Source organism: Plectrocnemia conspersa, unplaced genomic scaffold (genome assembly GCF_051122295.1).
Source record: "Plectrocnemia conspersa isolate PC_06_02 unplaced genomic scaffold, ASM5112229v1 ptg000004l, whole genome shotgun sequence".
Lineage (NCBI taxonomy): Eukaryota > Metazoa > Arthropoda > Insecta > Trichoptera > Polycentropodidae > Plectrocnemia > Plectrocnemia conspersa.
The window spans coordinates 815,846-836,207 of NW_028277168.1; the positions used below are offsets into that span (position 1 = coordinate 815,846).

General features: G+C 30.9%; 1 long non-coding RNA gene across 1 annotated transcript in view; it reads left to right on the forward strand.

The window, feature by feature from the left end:
- The first annotated feature begins 14,334 nt into the window (after positions 1 to 14,334).
- LOC148235553 (uncharacterized) overlaps positions 14,335 to 20,362 on the forward strand; it is a 97,721-nt gene continuing 91,693 nt past the window's right edge. The window contains exon 1 of the long non-coding RNA XR_015809269.1: positions 14,335 to 14,587. This is a non-coding gene — a long non-coding RNA (uncharacterized LOC148235553). The remainder of the gene's footprint in view (positions 14,588 to 20,362) is intronic.

The window sequence follows — 20,362 nt, forward strand, 5'->3', positions numbered from 1 at the left end:
ATAGAATGTTGATAAAAGGTAACTAGTTGTCTAACGACTACTTCGACAATGACTTGAAGTATTTTTGTAAAAAAAATTTAATCCGAATATGAGCGAACACTCTAAGATATAATATAATACATATTCCGAGTATTAAATTGCCACATGTATGAAATAGCATAAGAACTATGTTGGATCCTTGTAGTACTCCATAATGAAGGAACACTCAGACGATTATCATATGAATATTCAAGTCCGTGCTTATGAATATTCAAGTCTATTACATCAACAGCCATTTCAATCGCCTTTTTGATATCATCAATATATATATAAAGCAGTCATTTAAAATACACAATGAGTAATTAAAAAAATATAAATTAAAAAAAAAGAGCAGAGAACTGTTGTATTTCAGAATAACCGAAATACTCTTTGTAATGACGATTGCCATTACTTATAACAAATTAAGTCGAACTTAAAAGTCGGTATCAAGGGATTTTATCATTGCCTTCGAAAGGCATCAAAGGTTAGTGTCTACGACCGTGTAACGACGCGGATGAAACTCGTGTTGTTAGTCTTTTTTCGAATGTTATTAGTGACTGTGAATTTATATATATACGAATATTTATATTAAGTCACTTAACAGGTGTCAATGTCTGAATTTTTAGATACACGATTTTATTATCTTCTTGGTAGATCAGGACGAATTTCGTACATCTAAAAAAATGAATCGAAAAGATGCATTTCTGTTTTTGTGGAACTGTGTGATTTGAGCTTTCCAAAACCATCCTTTATATTTATATTATAAATTTTAATTATGGCTAAAATGGACGACTTTAAATTGTCACCATTGAGAATGATATGGAATGTAATAGATGGAATGAAAATATTCCACAAAGGCATCAACAGCTATCATAATAAAGGCGAGGCACATTTCATCTGAGGACTTTCTTTGGGACACTTCTACTGGAATCCATATTTGAACATTTACTTTGGAGTTTTAGACAATATATCTTCAAGAGCTCTTAAATTTTGAGTTTAGCCAAGAGAAAGCAGACTTAACAGAGTCTATCATTGCATAAATTGGTTCAGCTGGACGTCTGGAATCCATGGTTTAATCAAATAAATGACGCAACCATATTTTATTACTGATACACGAGTTGCAAAATATATTTGGTCGTTCGGCAATTGATTAATCTCCCGCCGGTCGACTCGGAGAGATAATTCATATCAAGTATGTTTTTGCTGATATTGATGTGTGAGACCTTGGAGCTCTGTACTACATATTGGCATATTGATACTCTCACTATTTATCTTTCTCATTGGCACAAGAGTCACGAAACCCTGAACTAACCTCATAAATTTTATAGCAATAAAATATATTATGTTTATACAATTATGTAAAACATCTTTCTTTGCATCAGCACTATTCAAATACAGATAAATTCTTAAGCCGCACACTATAATAGTACGTACACGAAAAGTAAGACACGCTTAGTATAATATAATACATACATTTGAAGCGCAACGAAATACTTGTCATACCCTCCTTTATTTACAGCGTCATATAAAATAACAATATATCTACTATTTTATTTTATTATGTTTCATTTCCTACACTTTCTGTTCTACATACTATGTACTCGCATCCCGCGAGATTTCATACGCAACACATACAATAATATACGTCCGCGAACCTTTTTCCTACGGGAAACGTGCTGATGTTTGCAACGTAGAAATTGTCATACAAGCATTTTTTCCTCTCGGCCTGCTTAAATATGAATATAAAGATGGCGTTACTGAGATATGTTAATATCGCTCGGGGTGAAAGGCAGAAAGAAAAAAAAATACAACAAAAAACTGGAGAAAATGAATAATTCCGAGACGTACGTAACCTTCGGATACGGTGTTCACCTGTGTCATTCGCGTTTCATGAATTTTCAATTTCAATAAGTAAACATAGCAATTTCGATGCACGTATGAAATAATGTTACGTATGGAGATTTCGAAATTGGATTTTTTAAATGGTTCCCTGCGTAACAATCCAGGAATAAAGCAATCCATATCCAGTTTAAATAGATGTATTTAAATAACGCAATATTCTGTTCTGGTATTCAAACGTGTATGGGTTTTGCGTGTGTGTTTCTTATAACAAAACATCAAACATTTTTCGATCAGCCGAAAGTGGTTAGGGGTTTGACGTCGAAAATCCACAAAATGTGAATTTGATCCCGGGCCTCGTTAACTTGTATTAGCTTCGTTTGTCGCAAAACGAACTCGATAAATATATACACATATTTTATTAGCGTTTATAATACATATACTATAAATAATATGTCTGATAAGAACAGATAAGCTCGTTGTAATCGCCAATTTATATATATTGCTAGATCAAATTAACCAAAATATTTATTAAAAAAAATACATTAAAGAATATGTGAGTAAATCTTACTTAAGATCTATAACATTAATTTAATTTTAAATATAATTAAAACAGTAATTTAAAAACATAAACATTGCAGATTTATTTAATGTAAACTTATTTCCTCCACATTTATTTTTTCGCATTTTAATTTTAATTCTAAGGATTCATATTTACCCGTAAAGAATTAAAATCTAGATTAATTACGCAACAAAATATGTTTTCAAAGCCAATAGATCAATATAAGGTTGTAACCATTAATCAATTTATTTTGAGAGTTAATTTGTGAAAGATACTTTAACTGAGTTCGAGGATTCACCACTTGAAAACATCAAAATCAAATCAGAGTAAATGTACTCCTCATGATATATTATCGAGACAATAGACAGTTAAAAAATGTTAAAAATGGCAAGTAATAAATATGTTTGTTAAACAATAAATACAAAAGATGTTAAATCAACATGTTATCTAAGCTGCCAATTCCAGTTTTTAATGACATAAAATTTCCCGTGAGATAATTTGGCGAACATAATCTTTATATTTTTTTTATTAACTTATTTAAAAAATTAAAAATTTTAGCTAGTTCGTATGATACAGAAAAAACGTCAGCTAACACCCATGTCCGGCATTTTAAGTTTTTTTATAGTGGAATTTATGTTTGTGTATTTACTTTCAAGCGATTTAGTAACTTTCCATAATAAATTATCTGCTGGTTTCAACTTTTCAAGTTTACGCGACCACGTTTCGTTTTTAATGCTCATAATTTTATCGCAAAGCAATTTATCTTGAATATTATCATATTCAAAGCATTTAATTTATTCATAATTTGTTAAACCTGCAAAGTCACAATCTACAGATTTATCCTGACCTTATAGGTATTATTTTGCTGAGATAAACTTTGTTTTTATTTAATTAATGAAACATATATCCTGATCAAAAATAGAGAACAACTTAAACAATCAGGTATTACAACCAAGAAGTACCAAGAATGTTATGCAAGTCTTCCCAGAGAAGTTCAGAAAAACTGTAAACATGACAAAAGTAAATATATACATAAAATACCTATTTAAACATTTCTTAGTCAAAATTCTCACCCAAAACCATGAGTAATTAAATATAGCTTATGAAACCCCATAATTGATTTCGATAAAGTTATACAAAGACGAAAAAAATATTGCTCGGAATTATATACAACAGACTTATCCACTTTAAACGATTTATTATGCTATTAAAAAACTGAAAAAAACAAATCCCCAGGTTGCGATAAAGTTCCAGTAAAAATGAGTTATTAACTTGCAGACAACGGTATTGTTATATTGTTTGATATATGTGTGTAACAAAATATAAAAAAGGTGGAATCCATATTTATTCCCTTGCACAAAAAAAATCCAGCAAAATTATATGTAGAACAATTACGCTTATATTTAAAAAAAGGTAAATTCTTATCTATGTAATAAAAAACGATTGCAATATAGCAATAGGCAAAAGAACAAGTTGTATTTTTTATATGCTTAATATTAATTTTCGATGGGACGACAAATTACAGAAGGATGGCGAGTTTTTTTTAACGAATTTCCGTTGGCTTCTAAAACAGATTAGAAACAGCCGTTTGGAGGGCAAACCTGAATGCATGCGTTATCTTTTATCGGATATTTTAAGTTCTTTGTGATTTAATCTTTTTTCTACGGGGATGTCGCATTTAAACAGAGAAACTTATTTTTATTAAAGGTAAAAACGCCTTATTACATTCATTATTTTATTGCATAAATTAATCCTTTTAATTGCAAATAAAAGAATGGTTTAATTTACGTAATCGACAGAATTATTTAAAGTTAACCGGTTTGTCGCCTTTGAGTCGTTCGTGTCCGGCTCAATTGAAGTATTGTGTTTTACTATATTGGACTAATATATATTTGAGTTTGTTTGTTTTTTCGTTTATATATTATATATGTTTGTTAAATATTATTCACTTAGATAAGCATTTCACAGGAATTTTTCATTAAACGTTTGTAGCAACAAAAAGTCATATCTATTTATATATTTTTTCAGAAGAAAATTACACTTGTTTGTAAATAGAAAATTGGATAGTAAACGACTGTTAAAACCAAAAATTTGACTCAATATATTTTTTTAGCATATACAAAATTTTAATATTTTTTTTGAGCCGTTTATATAATATTTGCCATTATGCGACATTTTAATTTACCATGAATTGCTAACAACTTTTCTATACTTCTATGTGAATTTACTTTCCAGTAGCACTGAATATTGATAGCCTCTTTAAGAGCGCCTCTCTTACCAAATGTAGCACTAAAGGCTGCAGTCTCTGTGGGCGCCAATAAAGGCCCTTTCTGTGCAGGCTTGACCAGATAAGAGCAAAGCCCTGACGTCGGGCTATTAAAAGGGATAAAGCCTTCTATAATTGCAATTGATTAAATGAAAAGCCATGGTAGTGGCCAAGTATAAACAAAACAAGGGTAAGGCCACGGTGTCAGACCTGTCTTAGAAAAAATAAACTATCGTTGGCATTTGGCGAAGTAAATGTGTTTTTTACAAACAAAAAATATTCCTTCTTTGAAGACATTTTTTCCTGATTCTAAAAGCAGTTTGGCCTGCACTTTAGTCAAAACATTTCATATTTATTAAATTATTTAAATTGATTTTAATATGCGGAAGTTCCAAAGATTTGTGTCTATAGTATTTAAGACAAATATTTGTATAATCTGGGATAAAAGCAGAAGAAGTACAGACGTCACATCTCGCATATTGCTCTATGGTTTGTCTGCACTTCAATATTACACTACGTTTTAAATATATGATAGCTATCATTACCGATATTAATACGGATTTCTGATTAGTTGAAATATATTTAAACCGAATTTTGGTCAATAGGAAGGCGCAAAAACAATTATCACTTCTCAGAAGTCAAAAATTCACGGCAAAAGCAATAAACTCGTAGCGCAGTCGCAGTGAACGCTCGCTAACGAGCGTTCCTTACTTTTTTTTAAATTACTCAAGAACTTCTTGCAGAGACCCACTCTTTCTACGCAACGTAATAAAAATATTCAGTTATTGTAAAACACTTTTTTATTTTAAACACAAATTTAATTTTTAACAATAAAAGGCTATAATAATTTTCTCAATAAATTTGCTAATTTTTGAGATAAGAATTCACAAAATACAAATTTTCGAGTTAACTCGTGCATGACGGAGAAGATAGAGTGAACTTACATTTTTTTAGACCATTTACACAAAAATGTATTACGATATAAAAATACTTGTTTAAGTACAATAATGTGTGCTCGTATCTGCATCATCTGCAATTGGTCAGCAGAAGTGTGCACAAAAGGAGCTACTTTTTTGCACAATTCTGACTGTAAGTACCCTATTTTATCAACGAAGTAAAAGTCCAGACTTTAAAACGTACATTATTAAAGTGTTGCATTAGATAGACAATCAGTCTTTTCACTTCAATAACATATTTTGTTACAACCCAGTCGTCACCTTCAAGCAACCAATAGTTAGCTTAGGATATGAGACGATATAAACATTTACTACCCAAACGATTAATTTATTAACATAGGATATTCCATTTCTTTAAATACTTTCAAAATTGAGACACTTAAAATGTCACCTGAAATTGACTCTCAAATCTCAACCATTTTAATTAAATATCCTTAAAAATATCCTCAGTTATTTAGTGCATATTTAAGTAGTCAATAAATACATAAAAAATGAATAGTCTTAAGATTTATGGCTATTTATAAATTACATTTATTTATTATGTAAAAGCAGCAACAAAATAAATCTGACATGTGACTAACTGACACGTATTTCCTTTAAAATTTGACTATATTATCCAATAAGAAATGCAAGGAGACAATAAAAATGAGCTATCGCAAAAATGATGGGCAATATCCCGAAATGGCTTCTAACTTTTGCCGATCAAACGGCAATGATGAATGCAAATGTATTCGCCCGGGGCGAAGCCACTCGAAAGTTGCTCTCGGTATTTGAGCAGACAATGTGGCTCCGTCTGCAGCCAGAATAATTCTTCCAGCAGCGGCTGACAACATTTTATTCATATAAAGTTTTGATAGTTAAAAGTCGAGCGCTGTTAATAAATAGTTTGCCATGTCACTGGCAAACTTTTACTAATGAAGCTGTAAATTTAATTTGTTTCGAAATAAAACATTAACTCTGAGGGAATACTATTTCAAGCAAATTTTGGTAGTTACCTCAAGCATTGATCATTGAGGTACATATTAACTGGAAAATGAGAATAGATGACTAGTACGATACTTATATATTGTATATTAGATGCATATTCCTATCAATTCAAAACACTATTGCATTGAATTTATCAAGGAATAAACGTCAAGTGTGCCGTTTATCGTCGTCGTCTAATTTATTTAAAATTACACATGTTATTTATATTTTTAACGCGTCATAAAATAATGTTTTCAATCCCTGGATTTCATTTGGTTAATGATGCGATATCGAACTAACGTTTCCGCGAACAAATCTTTACCTAAACTCGACCGCGTCACGTGTTCCCGCCGAAAGACTAAATCTCCCCGAACTGCCGAACAGTAATTCTCAATCGTTTAACTCTCTCGTTCGCAAACAAGCGTTTGATAAATGAAACCGAAAGCTCGCTCGTATTTATTAATCAGGCAGATAAGGTGCGAGATGAACTGCCGAAGAATTATCATACCTCTCCGCCGAAGACATTAATCTTCTCGGCCCCACCTGGATTATTCCCCACTTTTGGAATGAAATATTTTTCGCTGCGGAATTTCACGTCGAAGGGCCGAAACGAATTTCTCATCAAAGAACGGCTGGTTTGTGTCTGGTAATTATCTCTTGTGAGGTGGGCGATATATTATTCATTATTATGTGCGATTATGATTAGTTTTATATAAAAACGGAACGATTAATATTCATTTTTGTGTTTGACCTCAGATTCATATTCATTTAGTTTCTTTCAAAGCTAATCGATTGCTCACCACTTGGGAAAACAAGGATTAGTAAAAGCAGTGGCAAAACTAAAAAAAATCTCATAGATCGAATCATTATGTACAAAATTGTTATATTTGTTACAGTGACTTTTTACTAGTATGTATAATAATTGTTTTAATAATAGCAGTCGTATAGAATATCTAAGTAAACTCTTGGTTTATAGCACCGTAGCTTTGCTTGGTGTTAGTTCAAGTGGACTCGTTATTTCAAGTTTGAAGTAAATTTTCAAAAGTGATTTAGTAGAACCGTGTTCGGCTTACATACCCTTTAAAATTGAGGGGTAAATCTAAAGTTTTTTCAGTTCTTAATTTTCAATTCGAGCAAAACCAGATGTTATTGATGAATACATATCTTTGGAACACACTTGAATAACGGTAGAATAAAATTGGGAACTTCATAATTTTATAAAATATGTATCTTGATATTTGATATTTATTTGTATTTGATATCGACATTTGAGTTTACCATTAAATCCCTACGCTCGGATACACAACATTGTTTATTAGTGCAAACAAGAAAAAAAAATTGTTTCTTAGAATCGCTATGATATTGTACAAATAATGCTTCTAATAGAAATGTGTTGAGATACAAGAAAGGGCAATAACCAAACTCTTTTATATATGTATGTATATAAAAAAAAATCAGATATTTACTGTCTATACTTTTTATTGAAAGTATACCTAAATTTTGCTACTGTAATCTTTTAATGATAACTAATGAACTATTGTATTAAATTAGATTTGGAGTCTTACAAAAGTAAAACATTTTACTTATGTATATTTATAATTTAGTTAAGATAATTATTATTGCACTATTTTATTCATTAATGTGCATCAATATAATTAAGAATAAAACCAACATAAAAAAAATAAAAAAAAAAGGTTAAAAATTATCCTTATGGTACTTCAAAAGTATTAATATTAAATTTGGCCGGAAAAATGAAATACTATAAATTTTAATGAAATCGAAATATTAAGAAAAACGATTATTTACTGGCCTACTTTTGCCTCCTTCTCCCTGGAAAAAGCTCAAATGTTATTCTTGATTGCAAACCGAAAATTCTCGGCTTATCCCGCAAATATAATATAAAAGAACAGAAATATATAATTTCAGTGAAATCACATCGGATTACATTTTCACCGGTAGATATATATTTTTATCAATAAAAACATAATTTATCTGAGAGGTGCTAGCAAAATTATATTATTTCAACTTTTCTATATGTAGTAATATTATACATATGTATATATTTACATACTAAATATTATTTACTTATATACGATGTATAAATGTTACAGTATAATTTTACTGATAGGCGCTAATATGCTGCTCTAAAGTGTCTATGAAACTCAATTTGACAGTTACTAGTTGGTGCTAGTAAAATAAATAATACTAATATTTTCATACGTAGAATACGCTCGAGATAAGGATTCCGGTTTGTTATTGTGTGCGTGAACTGTGTGGCTCAAAACAATTTCGCTCAGAATATTTAATTTTTTTATTTTAAAAGAAAATATATGTTTACTTAACATACATACATCTGAGCTAAGTTGGAAATTTCAACGGACAATTAAAAATATATTATATAATCGAAGAAACCAGACATTGATGTCATTAATTAAATATTTGCAAAATTCAAAATCTTTCACTAGTCAAAAAAATAATGAAGTCTTTAGCTATTCTTAAAAGCAAAAAGATATAAAATGGGGAAAGAAATTTAATGGCTTGACGACTATATTAAATGATTAGAATCCATTGAATAAATTTAAAAATTATCATTGGCGCAACGATAAGAATAATAACTATTTTAAGCCTTACAGAGAATAGTGAAAAAACCAACAACGTACAGATTAATGGAAAAATATTTTAATCCACGGGTAAGAGAACGAATAACTTACAGTGTATATTTGAAGCCTTGATATCAATTAACCCAGATATGCCCAAGAAATTTTTGTTCTCTTAAAATTTCATTTATAAATAAAAAACATTGGCACGAGTTTAGTGACCTACCCATGGGACAGTGGGCATATCAGGGTTAAACCAATATCAACACAAAATTATTTAAAATAAATCACTAGAGAAGATCGAACTTCTATGCCACACTGCACTTTAATGACGAATACCAGCGTTGACGAATCAGCGACTGTCTTTAAAAGAGAAAGCGAGACAACGAAGTACACGCTACATCGCTTCTCCCTCTCATATACATGTACACGCACACAATAACAAACCGGCATCCTTATCCCGAGCGTACTCTAGTAATAGATACATTTACATATTTGTTATTAATTAGTATAAATAGTTGTATTATTCAGTAATAAAGTCTAAATATATTTTCACCAATATTTATATATTTTTACTAGCGAAATTATATTTTAACTGATAGGCGCTGGTGAAAAAATATGCTGCTCTTAAAGTCTATTGAACTCAATTTTCTGTTTAAACCCAAATCAAACCTACACGAATTATTCAAACCCAACTGTATGTAATGAATGTTCTACGACTAATTACAATTTTATAACATTCATTAGATTAAGAGCAAAGTATAAACAAGGCCAACTCAACTCTCAGGGAGATATAAGCGTAAAAAAAAGTATAATACAATGAAACGTCATATCTCGCATATTGCATCATATTTTGTCTGCACTTTTATATTAAACTATGTTTTGAAAAAAAGATAGCTATCCTTACCGATATTACTACGGACTTATGATATGAAAGTATTGGTGAAAAAAATCCAAAACGAATTTTGGTCAATAGGAGGGCGCAAAATCACTTCTCAGAAGTCAAAAATTCACGTCAAAAGTAATAAAATCGTGTCGGGGCCGTTGCAGTGGGAACGCTCGTAACAATGCTAACAAAATAAGTTTTTATGAACAAGTTAAAACTAAGAAAAAAAAACATTTATTAAGAAGTTTTACGTAAGAAAAAAAACTATAAACAGAAAGGATTTTATCTATTGGTGATTTATATGGCAGATATGTTTATAAATAAAATATATACTTCCATTGAAAATTGAGAATGAATCATCATGGATGCAACTAAAATAGTATAGGTATAATCTTAAATAAAAGGGGCTTAAACTATTGCAAATGTACCTATTGTTATTGCTAAGCTAAAATATAAATCAAATACAACATTCTCTTTTTTATGATAATTTTCAGTTTTTTTTTTGCGTTTGACCAAAATTAAAACTTTTGGAATTCTTAAGAGATTAACGTAAAAACACAGACACACCCTATTTCAAGTGCTATATAATTAGAAAGAAATGAATTTCATTTTATATATATATATGCACATCTGGGGCGGGCGGTAAAATACTTTACCTCTCAAAGTAACAAGAGTGAATGAGAGATAAGGGCATGTTAACCGAATGCTCTTATCTCTTACTCACTCTCGCCATTTAGCACGCGAGTGATCAAGAGGGAAATTATCTCACCGCTTCGGCCTGATATACATATATAGTGTCTGTTTTTTTTGCTTTATAATATATTTAAAAAAATGGTAAAAACTAACCTTCAAAAAATGCCGTGTATATACATATGGGAACGCTGGCAACCAAGAATCTCCTCTTCTTAGATACTTCTAATGACATCTACACTTGAAAATCGACTTTGGAGTGCAAAGCATCCGAACTTTAAGAGACCTCCAATTGGAACTGCAACAAAGAAAAGAACAACTCAAGTCAAGATCAGCAAAAATCCGCCGCTTCTCTCTTCGCAACGCCCGAAGTCCATGGAAATATTTTATAAATGTTGCATAACGAGTTAAATAATAATTAAATAAATAACTTTGTATTACCAAATTAAAACCTCTAACTTCAATACCTAGACAATAAAATGTCGTTGTTATGGTGATTTAATTTTTAGTCTAAGAAAATGTAATATTATAAATAATTGCCTTGAAAATTCTAAAGAACAACAGTGTAAAATTAAATTAATGAAGTAGTCAAAAATACCAGGTAAGCAATTTTTTTAATTTATTTCAATTTCAAAGTAATTGTAATGCTTTATTAAAAAGCCATGTTTATTTAAAATCTCGCATGTAAGAAAAGCACAAACCGCCTACAGCAATATTTATATTCTTGTTTTTATCATATTTTGACTCTCAAAGCACCTGAGAAAAAAAAACACGCAAAGAATTAACCATTCGTGCAAATAACCGCGAGATGATACACGATGATCCGTACATAAAAATATATAAACAAATTCAAAAAAGCTCGTTTCGCATAAAGACAAGGGTCACTTTTAATTGTCCCTCGGGACGAGCCAGGGCTCACCAAGTGTTTAATTTGTCTCGGTACAGTTGTAAAATGCGCTTCGGAGCTGCCCCTGGCAATTTTGTCTCGGGGGATGAAAGGGTTACTCTCGTATTTTACGCTCAGCAACAAATTGCATCCTGAACCACCAGTACACACTTTTACACTGTGAAAAACTTAATTTCGTACCCGGTTTGTTTCACAAATTGATTTTTTTTACAACAACTCACAACATATACATACGTATAATATAAACTCTCCTTTTATGTATTTAATATGCGCACCTTGTCGGCTCGTTGCCATGCCGGAGGCAATTTTTCCAGGAATAAATTTAATTTTTTTAAATAAACAAACAACATTCATCTGTATTTGCCCTGATAAGTACAAATGTAACAAACGAATAGTAAACAATACAATACATATAAAAGCCTAGACGGCTATGCATGTCGGTAAATCGCAACTTATTTTTGTAAGGCGATCAGGCGTTTTAATGTCGTGCAAATCTTATATATGTTATTAATACCACAATTTTATATATTAGGATTTTTATAATTTGATTATATTTAGTGATTATTCAATTATTTAATTAAATATATTCATTTATTAAATATTCAAAATAAATAATTTAAATATAATTAAATGTTTATTAATTATTGTATATTATTAGTATCAGCCCACGAAGAATAAAAAAATTGATTGCAAAATTTGTGGAGAAGGTCCCAACGCCCCTGCCCGTCTCGCCAAATGCCTGGACCGAGGGTAAACAATCGCGCACTCGGCTTCTTCGCGGGTCCGGCAAGCAGGATGGACAAATTAGAGGTATGTGCTCTATTTGCACCCGGAAACAAATGAGGATGCAATTGAGACATGTTTGAAAGATAAACTCCTTTCGTGTGAAGTGTTACCCTCAAAAATCATAACGAAAGGTACAAGTTATGCGTCATTCAAGATTGCAGTGCTTGATGTAAGACTTAAATAGGTTCTGCGCTCAGAGTTATGACCATCTGGATGTGCAGTTATAAAGTGAAGGTTTTAGAAAGGTATTAAACCTTCTTAAGAAGGGTGTGATGGATCACCTTTCGATTTACTTTAAGAACGTAAGAGGACTGAACTTCAAGACCGTCGACTTCCTGTCAGCTATCTGTGCCCAAGAACATGACATCATCGCTATCACGGAAACGTGGCTGAAAACTGAACTCTTCGACGATCGATACACCGTGTTTAAAAGAGATCGATGCAGCAGAGGCAGAGGTGTGTTTTTGACTGTCCGCACAGACTCAGTACGTGATGCGCGCAGTCTTGATCATTTCGATGCTGACGGAGAACGGCAACGTCACAAATAAGCGCGGACAAATAAGCGTGCGTCAAAAGAGCGCTGCGTCATAAGAGCGTTTACCAAAATAGCGTACGTCAAATGCGCAGACAGTCATAAGAGCGCTTGGCAAAAGAGAACACTTGTTTAAAATAAATGAAAAAAGGTCTGATGAGCCATATACCTGCTCTATAACTGTACGCATTTATTGCAAGTCGAGTTTTTAAATATTTGTCAATTTAATGAAACATTACAGAACAAATCTAATGATAAATTCAAAATCAGCGTTTCATTTTAATAAAAATATATGTGTGTGAATGGGGAGCCATACTTTCGTATGTACATAATAATTAATAAATAATAATGTTTGAATTGGCTAATCATTTTAATCGTCATTAGGCTCTGGCACATTAAATACTAATTTTACCGCCTTTGTGCGTTCTTATGACGTGCTCTCTTTTTTCAAGCGCTCATATGACTGTCTGCGCATTTGATGTACGCTATTTTGTTACAGCGCTACTTTGATAAGCGTATAATGCCGCGCTCATATGACGGCGCTCATTTGACGCACGTTCTTTTGACCGGCTGTCATTAACGGATGTATTTAATTTATTAAAATTATTTTTTACCATACCGGCGACAAGTGCTTCTGTAGTAAGATAATTTTCGACAATGAAAAGAATTAAAACATTCAAAGTGAGAATAGATTGTCAGCTCTTGCATTAATATCAATCAAAAATACTTTTCAACAAATTAAAGAAAGACATTATAATATATGATGCGGTTATTGCTGACTTTTGTAAGAAGGAGCGTCGAATAAAATTAGTTTTCAAAATATAAATACATAACATGTTTATAAAATAAAGAAAATAAATTTAAAACTATAGTTTTGTTCCCTCCCTCCCTAACCGCATGCCACTGATTCCCATATTGTCAATATGTAATAAAAAAAATTTCACCATTTTCAACGGAAGAACGTCATTTAAAAATGTCGTAAATTTGGCACACATAAATTAGATTTAAATAATATTTTTCATATAAATAAACTTGAAATCATCGACATTATACTCAACAACAACAACAACAGCAAAGGTGACCTTCGTGTCACTCTCACATTAAAATAAATCGAACGAGAGATAGATATTCTAAAAATAACAACTTGCATTAAAATTTTTGGAATTAGAGATAAATATTTTAAAACTAGACAAATTGTCAACCTTTGATAAATTTTTTTTTTTTTGTAATCTGAGATGCACGACATTTTAATCGTTATGGTTTACATGAAGCATAACCTTGTATTCGTTTGAACTTGTTTATGCATCTCGAAATATTTTTAAAAAAATCAGTAGCTATATGACAATGGTCATTAACGGTCGTGTTACATTTTTGTCAAATAAGTGTTTTTATAATAAATATCCCTTTCGACGTTTTTAATTATAAAGTGATAGTGTAATTTAGTGTATGTGTTAGAATTAAGCAGTGTATAGTTGAAATTAGTGTTTATAATAGTGTTTATAGCTGTACTTGGGCCTATGCAAGGCCGTTGCAGCGGCGCGGGGCCGGGGTCCATAACCGACGCCGCTACTCGTCCGACAAGGTAATGTCTCTTCTTTCAATTTTTTGTCTTTCGAATATAGTTAACCCTTTGTGCTCGTTACACTCTTACGTCGACAAAACTTTCGATGCATTTGTTGAAGCTAATTTTGCCATTTTAAATTTATTAATGGTAAAAAAACTTGTATTAAACACATTTTAGTAATATTCAATTTCACAACTTATGCAAATAACTCAATAATAAGTTTATTGTAAAATTTTTCATCGGAACATGGTCGTACACTTGTCGTGTTTAGACCTCATAACGCTTACTCGACATTTTTACGTCGTCAATTATTCTTGTTTATCTGATTTTTTCCTTCAATGGGTATCTATATTTTTATGATACGGGATGAAACGGGATTATATGCTCTAATTGTGCATAATTCTTACTTAATATTGTGTGTCTGTTATCAAATAAAAACGATTTTAGTATAACGGAAAAAAAGAGCGAGATGCAAGCAGAGCTCGCTATCTCGCTCGCACTATTCAAATCAGCGATTGACAAGTATCGATATTTTTATATAATAATATTAGTCTCTACACATTTGATGTATTTTAGAGTTAGTAAATTACTAAATTATGTAAAACAGAATTAGTAATCTGTGTTTTAATTATTTATAAATACATATATTGCTTAAAGAAGTGACGATGAGTTTGATATAAACCGTGTTATTATTACTGTGACAGTAATAGTAGTAGGAATCAAATTTAACCACTTAAAAGGAAATGGATTATGCCAATATTTGATGCAAATAATGAATACGAATCTTATTAAAATCTTAAATAATTGATATGGTGCGCCAAGTAAATATTGTTAATCTAATATAATTCCTCTGCACCAAGAGATCCATTTACTGTCCAGATACTCAGAGAACCAAAACTATAGAATAATATATCGATTTATAAAAACAATAATCAATTTACTAATAATATTATTTCTAAAACAAGTTTATATGTGGTTCCCTTTTAAAATTTAAAATTGTACATTTTTTTTTAATATATATTTTTCATTTTCATTTTTAATTTAATTTATTTTATACACATTCTCGATTAATAGCGCAGCAAGGACATTTAGTACATCATAGGAAATCAAATTTGTCATATGTATTTAATGCGATTCAACGACCTGAACGAACGTTCATGCTAAGACTATTTCTACCAATTTTAAATCTTGTACAAGTTTCAAGTCTTAGAATAATCTTTTTATGTAATCATTTTTTATGATCAATTTAATTATTTATTAAAAACTGTTTTAATAAATTCCTAAATATTTTGGTATGTCCACATATGGTTTTAATTTCAAATATCATTAGGGAATAACAGTATTTTTATATTTTTGTAATAAGAAACTACAATTTTTGTCTTTCACTGAAATTAATGTAAGTTTGGTAAGTCTTTTTAAGAGATTTGATCTTTTCATTGAGCAATGTTTCAAAATGCAAAACATTTTATTATTCGATTTTAGTGATTATTTTTAATATTTTTCTTAAAAACCACAAGACTGTATGTCTATTTTTATCATACAAATTATTATTTATAGTAATCTTCTCGTATTATTGCTTTAAGATTCGATTTCGATTTCCGAAAGATATTTAAAATACAGAATTGTTTTGAGCGTCGAGGCGTATCAAAGTCGAGTGTATCTAGTCCGGTTTTGTGCTGCGTTATATACACTGTATATTTTATTTTCGTCAGTTTAGTAGTTCGATCGCAGTTAATTTATTTCTAGTTAAAATTTATATACAAATCTGCACTAAACAAAGAACGATACGGATCCAACCTGTATGTATTTTAAATTCGTTCCAAACATTAGCTATTATTAAGAATTTTAAAATGGGATTCAAAGTCTTATTGTTCAATCTCGCCTATGCGATTGTTATGTATCTTTCTCGTTATATTTTTTTAAAATATTATTTAAACATTTAAAAAATGCTAGAAAAACGCGATTTAAGTGAAACTAAAAGAGCGAATATAATTTTTACGACACGCTGTCGTGAACAATTAATGTGCTTACTAATTTAAACACACAAAATTCGTATCATTTAATGAAATACCATGAATTATAATGAAATGGAAATATTAAATTAAGACACATTATTGTCCATCCAGGCTCGCAATTAGCAGAGCTACGCATAGGATTTACCGAGCTAGAAATAGAGTAAGCAGCCGCTTCCCACAAAATCCGAAATCCAGAGTTCAATCTGATTTTGGAGGGACTGCATTTTACAATACGCAGACAAGGCTAAGAGCGTATTATACAAATTGTGTAATTAAAATATAATTTATAATTCTTATAAATTTGCTCTAAAAAATTAAACGCGTAACTGTTAAATCAGTACAATACAGTGGCGGGCGGTCCATACATGCGGTAGATCCAGCGCATGCCTTGGGATTGTAATACGATTCTAAAAATTAAATATTTTTATCATTTATTAATTTTTTTAATTTCGTAATTATGAAACGCAAGCGCTCAGAAAGTGTACTGCTGTATATTTCACTCAAGAGAACGACGTATGCCGATTCAAGAGCGGGCGTGCGTAGTCGATACGCGTGCGCCATGCTCCTCGTGAGTGGAATTTGTCACGCATGCGCACTAGAACTTTTGCCGTTACACGTCATCGTATTTACGATCGCTCGCCATCAACCGTTGATGCGGTTAACATTTTGAATCTCGCACATAACGCTCTGGCACACAAAATACTAATTTTATCGCTTATATCTCGTGAATTTTTATTCTTTGTGAATTTCTCACAATTTACTTATATTTTGTACACCTAATTCCTAAAATATTCATTACTTGACTCTGACGTGTTCTCTTTTATCAAGCGCTCATATGACTGTCTGCGTATTTGACGTACGCTATTTTGTTACAGCGCTACTTTAGTAAGCGCTCTTATAACGCAGCGCTTATAATGCAGCGCTCATTTGACGCACGCTCTTTTGACCGGCCGCTAAATGCGTGCTATATTTTTCACTGAATCAACTAAAGGACGTCACTGCTGCATTTTTTCGTAAGATCGAAACGAGCTGGAATTTTGATATTTCATGATATTTTGTTTGCTTCTCTAAATGTATTATTTTAATTATATATAGATATTTTTTGTGTATTGAAATATTACAATTATTATTTTCGACCATTGTGACGCATTGGGGTTACCTGTTAGGGACAATGGTCTTAATTTAATTTAAATAAATATAATGCGAGTGAATTTATAGTTGCAATGCTTCCGGTTCAAAACAAACTATACATCAAATTGCTATATTTAATTACATTTCAGACCCGATTTGGAAAAAAAATACTCCAAGCTTTTCAATAATTCAAAAACCCATAAGATCGAAAAAGGGTATCGCCTGTGTAAATAAATTATTGCACCTAGCACTGGTTGCGTCCGACGCTTACTTTGGCTAAGTGCCGGAGCGAAAGTGTTAAATTTATTATCGTCCCTTTTTTGCGTCTTGACCTCACGTCCCTCTTGTTAGCATCTTTTTTATCCTCCGCATACTCTTCACATAAACAAGGCAATAGTGTCGAATCGGGCCGGTTTTATCGGCGTCGGCTTATTGTCGTTATGGGCCATTATGTTGTTTGTTAAAAGTTTTCATATCGCATTGTGACATCTCAGCATTCATCACGCGTGCTATGGGTTAATAAATATATTTTTTTTATCTATCGCGCATCCTCTCTCGTTCGTTATTCTAGGCACGCCTAGCTTTAATATTGAAACTCGACAATGCGAATGTCCAGAGTTGTACTTTTGATCAGGATGAGTGGAATATGTACCTAAAAGGGCGCGAATGAATCGATTGATTTGGAAAAAAAAGTGTAATGTTTAGTCTTACTTTGCTTAAGAAAAGTCATCTTGATTAAAAATAAATATGTTAAATACGATTGTACTACATTTTTATTTATCTATTTTAATTCCATTAACACATTGAATACCGTGTCCACAAATTGCGTTGCGTCCGTGTGCACAAATTTGTGCTTATCGTCATTTCAACTTCATATATCAAAATCTCACGTTAAACTGCGTATTTACCGCAACGTATTCATTTAGTGCGCTAGCCAAAAATGTTCCTAAAATAATTTTTAAAAAATCCAGAGGCTCAAAACTCGGGTAAATTTATTTTTCTCAAGGCAGTGTTTTACAGATTTTTTTTCTATGAACATTTGCTACATATCATATATTCGTTATAATTAAATCAATTATCATAAAACTGTGAATCGCGTACTGAGAAAATAAAAATGTATTTAAATATTTTTTAACACTTCACGATCGATATACGCGGCACCCAACCGTGCAACTTTGACATTTGTTTGATATTTGCACAATGTAACAGACAAATAAATTTCTTTCAACTACTAAAAAATACAATAAAAAACGCAGACTCGCCGTCAATAAAGATACACACTCGTAAAAACTTATTATATTATTATTTATACATATATATTTTTACAATAAAAATTATTTTAATTTAATATTAATGTTTGTGTGGTATGGACTTTATACAATAAACTACAATAAAAACATGTTTTTATTGTAGGATTGCTATTTTTTTACTATTGCTATAATTAATAGTAAAGCTAACCATTTGTTTTAATTCCGGGACTATAACATCTCTCCATTTTCATGAGTGAACATAAGTTTCGTATCTATAGTGATTTTTTACCAATGTGGTTTCGTCTCCTCTGATATTGTCTGAAACAAGTCATCATTAATAAACTGGAACAGCTTTAAAACTGTTTAAGCCTTTTGACAATTTATATTCTAAGCAATTCAATGTCCCATAAAAATATCTTCTTCTAAAGAATCTTTGAACATTGATAAACAGTCAAAAATCTACGTCGAAAAATTTAAATCGTGCCGTTACCGTTGCAGTTGGAACGCTCGGTTATCTAGCGTTCATATTACGACTCTTATAATAATATTACAAATTAAATGAGGAACATTTAAGCCGAATTTTGCCCAATAGAAGAGCGCAAAAAACAATTATCACTTCTCAGAAGTCAAAAATCCACGTCAAAAGCAATAAAATCGTGACACGATTTTATTACTTTTGACGTGAATTTTTGACTTCTGAGAAGTGATAATTGTTTTTGCGCTCTCCTTTTGACCAAAATTCGGTTTGAAATTTTTTACCAAAACTCTCATAATATAAATCTGTAGTAATATTGGTAAGGATAGCTATTATATTTTTAATATATAGTGTACTATCGAAGTGTAGTCAAAATATAGTTCAATATGCAAGATGCGACACCTGTCTGTTTTTTTCTTTTGTTTATTTAGCCCTGAGAGAGAATTTGGCTTAGTTTGTATTTTGGATTTGACTCAATGAAAATTAAAAAACTATAAATAATTTTAGAATTTTCATAAGGTTAGGTTAAGTTAGGTTTTGGTTTGAACAAAGAAGTTACTTTTCACAACTGTCAAATTTCATATACATTTTAGATAAGTACATAATTTCATTAGCACCTATTAATTAAATTATTATATATTTTTATTAGTAGAAATATATATGTATTTACTGGTATAAATGTATTTGAAATTCAATAATGAAAATATAACCTAATTAAAAAATACACATTTACTGTATCATCGCATGTAATGATAAGTATGTTAAATTATATATTACTACATATAAAAAAAGTTTAATTCATATAATTTTACATGCACCTGCTAAGTTAATTATATTTTCACTAGTAAAAATATATATCTACCGAGCAAATATATTCCGCTATGATTTCACTGAAATGGCATAATTAAAAAAATATTTTCGT